Source organism: Neovison vison, chromosome 9 (assembly GCF_020171115.1).
Source record: "Neovison vison isolate M4711 chromosome 9, ASM_NN_V1, whole genome shotgun sequence".
Classification (NCBI taxonomy): domain Eukaryota; kingdom Metazoa; phylum Chordata; class Mammalia; order Carnivora; family Mustelidae; genus Neogale; species Neogale vison.
This window is the reverse complement of record NC_058099.1, coordinates 37,196,557-37,206,487: the sequence shown is the minus strand read 5'-3', so window position 1 is coordinate 37,206,487 and position 9,931 is coordinate 37,196,557.

Genomic DNA, 9,931 nt, shown 5'->3' with positions numbered 1-9,931 from the left:
CATCATAGTGATTTGATATCTTTACACATTAAAAAATGACCCCTGTGGGGCGCCTGGGTGGCTCAGTGTGTTAAAGCCTCTGCCTTTGGCTCAGGTCATGATCTCAGGGTCCTGGGATCGAGCCCACGTTGGGCTCTCTGCTCAGCAGGGAACCTGCTTCCCTTCCTCTCTCTCTGCCTACTTGTTTTTTGTTTTTTTTTTTAATTTATTTATTTGACAGATCGCAAGTAGGCAGAGAGGCAGGCAGAGAAAGGAAGGAAAGCAGGCTCCCTGCTGAGCAGAAGGCATGATGTGGGGCTTGATCCCAGGACCCTGGGATCATGACTTGAGACGAATGCAGAGGCTTTTAACCCACTGAGCCACCCAGGCACCCCGCAAAGTTATTATAATATTATTTACTGTATTCCCTATATTGTACAAAGCATTCCCAAGACTTATTATATTGTACTCCTTTTTTTTTTTTTCAGATTTTATTTATTTTTTTGAGAGAGACAGAGAGCATGAACAGAAGGGAAGGGCAGAGGGAGAGGACAAGCAGACACCCTGCTCAGCAGGGAGCCTGATGCTGGGCTGGATCCCAGGACCCTGAAATCATGACCTGATCAAAGGCAGACGCTTAACCAACTGAGCCACCCAGCACCACTGTATTGTACTTCTTTTTTTTTTTTTAAAGATTTTATTTATTTATTTGGCAGACAGAGATCACGAGTAGGCAGAAAGGCAGGCAGAGAGAGAGAGGAGGAAGCAGGCTCCCTGCTGAGCAGAGAGCCCGATGCGGGGCTCGATTCCAGGACCCTGGGATCATGACCCGAGCCGAAGGCAGAGGCTTTAACCCACTGAGCCACCCAGGCGCCCCTGTATTGTACTTCTTTTTTTTTAAAGATTTTATTTATTTATTTGAGAGAGAGAGACAGTGAGAGAGAGCATGAGTGAGGAGAAGGTCAGAGAGCAAAGCAGACTCCCCATGGAGCTGGGAGCCTGATGCGGGACTCGATCCTGGGACTCCAGGATCACGCCCTGAGCCGGAGGCAGTCGTCCAACCAACTGAGCCACCCAGGCGTCCCTGTATTGTACTTCTTAATCCCCTTCACCTTTTCATCTGTCTCATTATGATCCCCACCCCACTGTGGTAAAATCATTTGTCTCCTTATCAATGAGTCTGTCTCTGTTTTGTTTGTTCATTTGTTTTGTTTTTTAGTGTCCACATAGAAGTGGAATCAGAGGGACGCCTGGGTGGCGCAGTTGGTTGGACGACTGCCTTCGGCTCAGGGCGTGATCCTGGAGTCCCGGGATCGAGTCCCACATCAGGCTCCCAGCTCCATGGGGAGTCTGCTTCGCTCTCTGACCTTCTCCTCGCTCATGCTCTCTCTCACTGTCTCTCAAATAAATAAATAAAATCTTAAAAAAAAAAAAAAGAAGTGGAATCAGAAGGTAATTAGCATTTACTTTTCTCTAACTTATTTTACTTAGCATTATACCCTCTAGGTCCATCCATGTTGTCACAAATGGCAAGATCTCATTCTTTTTTTATTTTTTATTTTTTAAAATATTTTATTTATTTATTTGACAGAGATCACAAGTAGGCAAAGAGGCAGGCAGAGAGAGAGGAGAAAGCAGGCTCCCCGCGGAGCAGAGAGCTTGATGTGGGGCTCAATCCCAGGATCCTGGGACCATGACCCGAGCCGAAGGCAGAGGCCCCAACTCACCGAGCCACCCATGCACCCCTCATTCTTTTTTATGGCTGAGTAATATTCCATTGTGTACATTTCTTCTCTGTCCATCTGTTGATGGATACTTAGGTCAAATTAAATGTTTGAGTTTTTTGTTTTTTTGTTTTTTTAGATTTTTAAAAATAAGTAACCTCTACACCCACGTGGGACTCTTAACTTATAACCTCAAGATCAAGAGTCACAAGCGCTACCAACCGACCCAACCAGGTATCCCTTATTTCCTTTTCTTCTTGTTCTTTTTTTAAATTTATTTTTCTTGGTGCGCCTTGGTGGCTCAGTTGTTAAGCTTCTGCCTTAAACTCAGATCATGATCCCAGGACCCTGGGATTGAGCCCTTCATTGGGCTCCCTGCTCAGTGGAAAGCCTGCTTTTTCACCCCTCTCCAACTCCTCCTGCTTGTGTTCCCTCTCTTGCTGTGTCTCTCTCTGTCAAATAAATAAATAAAACCTTTCAAAATAAATAAAAAAATAAATTTTTCCTGTGATAAGAACTTTTTTTAAAGATTTTTTAAAAAGATATATTTGTTTGAGAGGTAGTGCATGAGAGAGAGCATGAGTGGGGTTAAGGGCACAGGGAGAAAGAGAAGCAGACTCCTGGCTGAGAAGGGAGCCCATTCTGGGGCTCAATCCCAGGACCGGGCTCATGACCTGACCAACCTCAGTTGGTTAAATACTTAACCAACTGAGCCATGCAGGCGCCCCTGAAGTGATCAAACAGAGCGTGTTGACCATCTCCCTCTGCTCTTCCCCCTGCTCTCGCTCTCTCTCAAATAAATAAATAAACAAGCACATGGAAATCTCTACAAATATTTCCAATAAGTTTGCCACTTTCACCCTATCCAGTCAGATTAATATTCCATCTTCAATATTGGGACCAATGTGATGTTCTGAGGTATGTCCAGACGGTTCAAATCTCTTCAGAATATATTATGATACTGGGCATGAAAGTTAACATAGCTCTGAGGCAAGACTATACACGTATACTATTTTCTATTCCATGTGACAGTTAACTTTTTTTTTTTTAAAGATTTTATTTATTTGACAGACAGAGATCACAAGTAGGCAGAGAGGCAGGCAGAGAGAGAGGAGGAAGCAGGCTCCCCGCTGAGCAGAGAGCCCGATGCGGGGCTCGATCCCAGGACCTCGGGATCATGACCTGAGCCAAAGGCAGAGGCTTTAACCCACTGAGCCACCCAGGCGCCCCAACAGTTAACTGTTTCTGATCCTTCTTTCTTACTGGAGTGGAAAATAATCCATTCACCAAATCACTGGTCACATATCATATATTTGAAGCAATGCTAATCTGCTTTAGCAAATATACTAAACTTGGTATAGCAATTCCAATCGGGGCTACTACGTTTGGGAGTTTGCCTAGTCCACTGCCATCCTTTAGAGTCTGTCTAGGATTCTGCCAAATTAAAAATATGAGAGGGACCACTATGTCTAAATCCTTTAAATCTTTAAGAGTGTCACTAATTTGTCATTCCTTATAAGATGTGATACTTCTTACTGCTATCTTGGCTGGGTTAAGGGGAAGTTTCAAAGATTCCTACTTGGCCTTCTCTATGATGATGATAACTCTTACTTTATAGGTCACTTTACAGGACCAATGTGGTGGTTCTGTTAATTACCAAATATGTCAATTTAATTTGTACATTTGAGAATTAGGGAAATTACTCATGGGTGTGTCCATGTACACAGTGGATCTATTGTAAATTGAACCTGAGCCAGCACTCCATTTATTATATGATCTCCATATGTCCCCACTCTAACCAGGGGACCCTGATGATGTTTTTGGTCCCTTGATATCAATTTCTTTTTTTTTTTTTTAAAGATTTTATTTATTTATTTGACACACAGAGAGAGAAATCACAAGTAGTCAGAGAGGCAGGCAGAGAGAGAGGGGGAAACAGGCTCTCTGATGAGCAGAGAGCCCAATGCGGGACTCGATCCCATGACCCTGAGATCATGACCTGAGCTGAAGGCAGAGGCTTAACCCACTGAGCCACCCAGGCACCCTTGATATCAATTTCATCTCACTTCTGAATTCCTTGTGCCCAATAGTCCTTGAATTCCTTGGCTAGTATTTCCCTTCCTCTGTGCTGGCTGCCCAAGTAAATGGTAGTAGACCCCTTTGGGGAAGGACTGAAGTTATCATTGCCATCTCTACTTGCCATGGTGTTGCAGAGTCCTTGCTTCTAGAGACCTGGCCTCTCCATTAGTCACTGGCTTTCAGGTCTGGAAACCGTAAGTTCTAGTCCAGAAAATGGGCAATGAATCGTGACTCAGCCCCTTGATCTTTCACCCTTGATTTATTTTAATTACTATGTTGGCCATCTTGCCCTTAGGAACATTGTGTACTATCAGCCATCTCCATAGCTCTCTGCAAGTCAAATGCTTCTGGCTGCCATTCAAACCACAGTTCATTACAATAATTGCATTTACATTGCTTCTGATGTTAGGGGTTCCATCTGGCTCTAGTATGTTAGGATCCTATCATTTTCACTTGCTATCAAGAAACCCTGTTCTGAAAATGTAGGGGCAGCCACTATGGAGCTTCTCAGTGATGCCTGTGGACCTTTCCTCAGAACATTCTTCAGGTCCCTCCCATGGAACAGAGTCATTTAGTGAGTTTTCTGGTTTTACATGCTATATGCAGTTTATCCTTTTTCTCTGAGCTTTTTGAACCCTGTTTTCAGCATCTCCTATAGCAGTTCTGACATTTCTACTTCACTTGTTCTGACCCAGAGTTTTCTCCAAGCTCTTAAGAACCATCCTGGCAACATGTTAGCAGTGTTTCTCAGTAGCAGTGTTTCTCCACCCCTGTATCCCAGGGGTGCCTGGGTGGCTCAGAGGGTTAAGCCTCTGTCTTCAGCTCAGGTCATGATCTCAGGGTTCTGGAATCGAGTCCCACATCAGTCTGTCTGTTCAGCGGGGAGCCTGCTTCCCTCTCTCTCTCTGTTGGGTCTCCCAATAATAGGTCCATGGTCAAAGGAGCGAGACTGATACAAAGCAAAGGTCGAGCAAAGCTTTGTTTCGTCCCAAGCATCGAGAATCAAACCAACCGTCAAACAGACAGGTCGGGGCCACCCCTTACAGAGAGAGCAACCCCTCCCTGCCTCACAGACTAACTTTTATAGAGCAAAGGCCATGTGGCTGGGCCTGGCCACACACAGGTGGTGAATGCGATTGTAATACACAGAGAAACCTGCACAGTCATGCTAGGTCACACATGGGTGGCCACTTGAATTACAATTCACCCTATAGTAGTTATTTGAACTAGCCTATCACCTTAGTCAGAACTGGCGCCCAAAAGGTGGGGCCCACACTCCTTGGTAACTAGGGAGACAGTATGCGCGCTTTACTGATTGGATGTCTCCACCTGACCAGACTCATCCCCGCATTTGGGCTGTTATTTCCACCTGACCTGACCCATCCTACTATTTGGGCTTTGTTACCTGGGACTGGTTTCCCCGACTTGCTTTTAAGTAAGTTCCCCGGGGGCCAGGGTCCGTTTAAGTTTTACTGCATAAACAACAAAATGGCTGTTCAACAGGGGTGGGGCCGCTCTGGCTGAATAGGCCCTTACATTTCTCTGCCTGCCTCTCTGCCTACTTGTGATCTCTCTCTCTGTCAAATAAATAAATAAATAAACTCTGTAAATAAATAAATAAATAAATCCTGTCTCCCAGGACAATGTTCCCATATTGATAATCTTTTCCTCATCTGACTTTAGGTTCAACTTTGCCCTACTTAGATCAAGCCTCAGAATTCTCAGAATTTATATCCTCATGGCCTTAGTCAGTATACATTGGTCATGTTCTACAGGTCTGTTAGATATGCTCCCTTCCTCCCCTACCATGCCCTGGTCATTTGTGTTGTCACTTAATCTTAGATCTTGGCCTAATGGCCAGGTTGAGATGTTGGGATAGATCCAGATGGGGAGGCCCATTTTTTTTTATAGGGCAGAGATTTCCGCATCATCTTCAAGCAAGGGAGAAAACAAATATATATATATATTTTTTAGCAGGAGAGAGAGGGTGGGGGGAGTTGGTAGAGAGATAGAGGGAGATGGAAAGAGAGAATCTTAAGCAGGTTCCACTTCCAGTGTGGAGCCAGACATGGGGCTCAATCTCACAACCCTGTGATCAGGACCAGAGCCGAAATCAAGAGTTGGACACTTGGGACGCCTGGGTAGCTCAGTGGGTTAAAGCCTCTGCCTTTGGCTCGGGTCATAATCCCAGGGTCCTGGGATCAAGCCCCGAGTCAGGCTCTCTGCTCAGCAGGAAGCCTGCTTCCTCCTCTCTCTCTGCCTGCCTCTCTGCCTACTTGTGATCTCTGCCTGTCAAATAAATAAATAAAATCTTAAAAAAAAAAAAAAAAAGAGGGGCGCCTGGGTGGCTCAGTGGGTTAAGCCGCTGCCTTCGGCTCAGGTCATGATCTCGCGGTCCTGGGATCGAGTCCCGCATCGGGCTCTCTGCTCAGCAGGGAGTCTGCTTCCTCCTCTCTCTCTGCCTGCCTCTCTGCCTACTTGTGATCTCTCTCTGTCAAATGAATAAATAAAATATTTAAAAAAAAATGAGTTGGACAGTTAACCTACTAAGCCATCCAGGGACACCAAAAACTATTTTTTTTTTGAAAGATTTTATTTATTTATTTGGCACAGAGAAGAGAGATCACAAATAGGCGGAGAGGCAGGCAGAGAGAGATGGGGAAGCGGGCTTCCAGCCGAGCAGAGAGCCCCATGTGGGGCTCGATCCCAGGACCCCGAGATCATGACCTGAGCCGAAGGCAGAGGTTTAACCCACTGAGCCACCCAGGCGCCCCCAAAATCTAATCTTTAACAAGAAGGAGTGGGCAACTTATAAAGGCCTAGAGGTTATAAACCCTCCAGGAAACTGGAGGTTCTAGATTTCCAAGTAAAGATATAGACCCAGATACTGCCATCCCGTGCTTCCCATTTCCACTCCTTGTCAATCAGAACTCCAACCTGGGTGTAGCCAATTTACTATGACTGACAATTCAACTTCCCTGGAGCTCTGCAAATCGTATAATTAAGTCCTGGGCCTAATCCCGATCCTCAGGTTTTTCTGCCCTCTGGCTGCAGGAGATGATAGACTCACCTTGTGGAAAAAGGCTCTTCAACTTTGACACTTAGCCTTTCTTCAAAGTATCTATTACTCTCAACAACAAACATCTGATTACTACTCAAATGCTTGGGTTGTTTTTCCCCACCCCTATGCATTCCTTTCTTCAGGCAAAACATCCCAATTTATCACTGGTGAAAATTTTAACAATTGCATTGTTATCACGTGCAGGTGTTAACAATCCTCCACCTACTACTAGTGATGGTCTCCTTGTTGTCAACGGGCTGGTAAGTGATCCCACTCTCAAATCTCATTTTATTTTTTTTAAGATTTTGTTTAGGGGCGCCTGGGTGGCTCAGTGGGTTAAAGCTTCTGCCTTCGGCATGGGTTATGATCCCGGAGTCCTGGGATTGAGCCCTGCATTGGGCTCTCTGCTCAGTGGGGAGCCTGCTTCCTCCTCTCTCTCCCTGCCTCTCTGCCTACTTGTGATCTCTGTCTGTCAAATAAATAAAGTCTTTAAAAAAAAATAAAAAAAAAAAGATTTTGTTTATTTATTTGAGAGAGAGAGTATGAGCATCAGGGAGGGGCAGAAGCAGACTTTCTGTGGAGCAGAGCCCTTCCCCTCCCCTCACAATGTAGGGCTCCATTCCAGGACTCTGGGATCCTCACCTGAGCAGATGCCTGACATCCAATCAACTAAGCCCCCCAGGTGCCCCAAGACTTTTTGTATTTAAGGAATCTCTACACAACGTGGGGCTTGTAGTTACAACCCCAAGATCAAGAGTCCAGCTAGGCACCCCTAGAGCATTTTTTTTTTTTAAGATTTATTTATTTATTTGACAGACAGAAATCACAAAGAGGCAGAGAGGCAGGTAGAGAGAGAGGAGGAAGCAGGCTCCCCACTGAGCAGAGAGCCTGATATGGGGCTCCATCCCAGGACCCTGGGATCATGACCCGAGCCGAAGGCAGAGGCTTTAACCCACTGAGCCACTCAGGTGCCCCCCCTAGAGCATTTTTAAATAAGCAAACAAAAAGGAGAAATGACAAATTACCCATAATTCTTCACCAAGAGTTAACCACTGTAAATATTTTGGCATATGTCCTTTCAGAATTTCAAATTCAAAATTATATTGTGTATGTGTGTATAGTTTTACAAAAAATGAGCATATTGAATATATGGTTAGTAAAGTTATTAAACTTAGCAATGTTTTATAAACATCTTTTCATATTTACATCTATAATAGCCATTTTTTAGAACAGTTTTAGATATACAGAAAAAAATTGAGCAGATAATACGGAGAATTCCCATAAACCCCCAAACCCATTGCAGGTTCCCCTAATACTAACACCTTGCATTAGTGTGGCCCATTTGTTACAATTAGTGAACCAGTATTAATGCATTATTATTAAAGTTCATAGTTTACATTAAGGTTCACCCTTTGTTTTATACACTTTTATGAATTTTGACAAATGTATAATGTCATGTACTCACCATTACAGTATCATATAGAATAGTTTTATGGCCCTAAAAATGCTGTGTACTTCACCTAGTTATCCTCCTTCCCTAGCCATTGGCAACCACTGATCTTACTATGTTTATAATTTTGACTCTTATATCATCCTTTTTAATGGCTGCATAACACTGTCTCATGTGGATTTATCCAGCCAAACCCCTATTATGGGACACTGATGCTGTTATACCATTTAAAGGAAAAACTAGAACGGTAACACCGTAGTAGCAAATCAAACTTTGCTGAACTGGCCCTGGATTCACTTGCTCACATACTCACGCTTAAGTTATTTTGATATTTCATTATCGTTGGGCAAAGGAACCTTTTTGATCTCATACACTATCTTGGAAACCAGAAGAAAACATCTGGCACTCACACTGATGGGAGAACCAAAGCAAAGCTGTAAACACCATCTGTTAATTTTTCCTTCCAAAGGAGTCTTTCCAAACTTGCGGAGGGTTCTCTTTGCGAATGCGTTGTCACAGCAGCACCAGAAGCAAATGGAATCATTGGGGTTTCTAATGACGTTCTGGGCTCAGAGGCTGAGCTTCTGAGCTTCCTGCTGCACAGATGCATGTCCTCACAGGCTGCCTTTGCTCTCCTTCCATTGGGCCAGACTCTACCTCCCCAACCCACGTGGATATGTATTTTGTGCTCACAAAAGGGGCTGGCTGAGGGGTCCAGAGAGGGTTACAATCCAGCTGCACTCAATTTGCCAAGCTTTGTAGCCTGGCATTGCATCCACTCAGGAGGATGACACTTTCTATTCTGGACAAAGTCACAATTTAGCCTAGCAGCTGGCCTTGTCTTCGAGATCACTAAGTAAGTATTGTAACTGTCTGTTTATATGTTTGTCTTTCTTCAAAGATTCTTCTTCTTTTTTTTTTAACAGAGGGAATGCATATGCCACTGGTGGGGGGAGGGGCAGAAGAAGGAGAGAGAGAGTCTTAAGCAGGTTCCCACTTCCAGCATGGAGCCAGATGCGGGGCTGGATCTCCTGTCGCTGAGATCATGACCTGAGCCAAAATCAAGGGTCAGAGGCTTACCTATCTGAACCAAGAAGTGCCCCCCGAATTTTTGATGATTGAAACCTTGTATTATTTAATCTTTGTTCCCCCGTAGCACAGCATTTGGTGTATAGCAGAGCTCGGTATATTAGCTGAATGATTACTAGAGACAGAGCTCTTTTAGCTCAGGGCCAGGACAGTCTACCCACACCATTTAAACACATTTAATAACATTATCTTTTACTATTACTTAGTATTAATGAATTGTCTTTTACTCTTTTTAAAAAAGATTTATTTATTTGAGGGAGAGGTAGAGGGAGAGACAGAACGAGTGGGAGGGGCAGAGAGAGAGAGAGAGACTCTCAAGCAGACCCCACACTGAGTGGGGAGCCCGACTCAGGGCTCCATCCCAGGACCCTAAGATCATGACCTGAGCTGAAACCAAGAGTGAAAAGCTTAACCGACTGTGCTACCCAGGGGTCCCTGTCTTTTACTCTTCCACAGGATGACCCTTGCCATGCTTCTTGCTCTTTTTCACTGCTCAGTGGGGAATCTGCTTCCTCCTCTTTCTCTGTCTCCTTCTCTGGCTACTTGTGA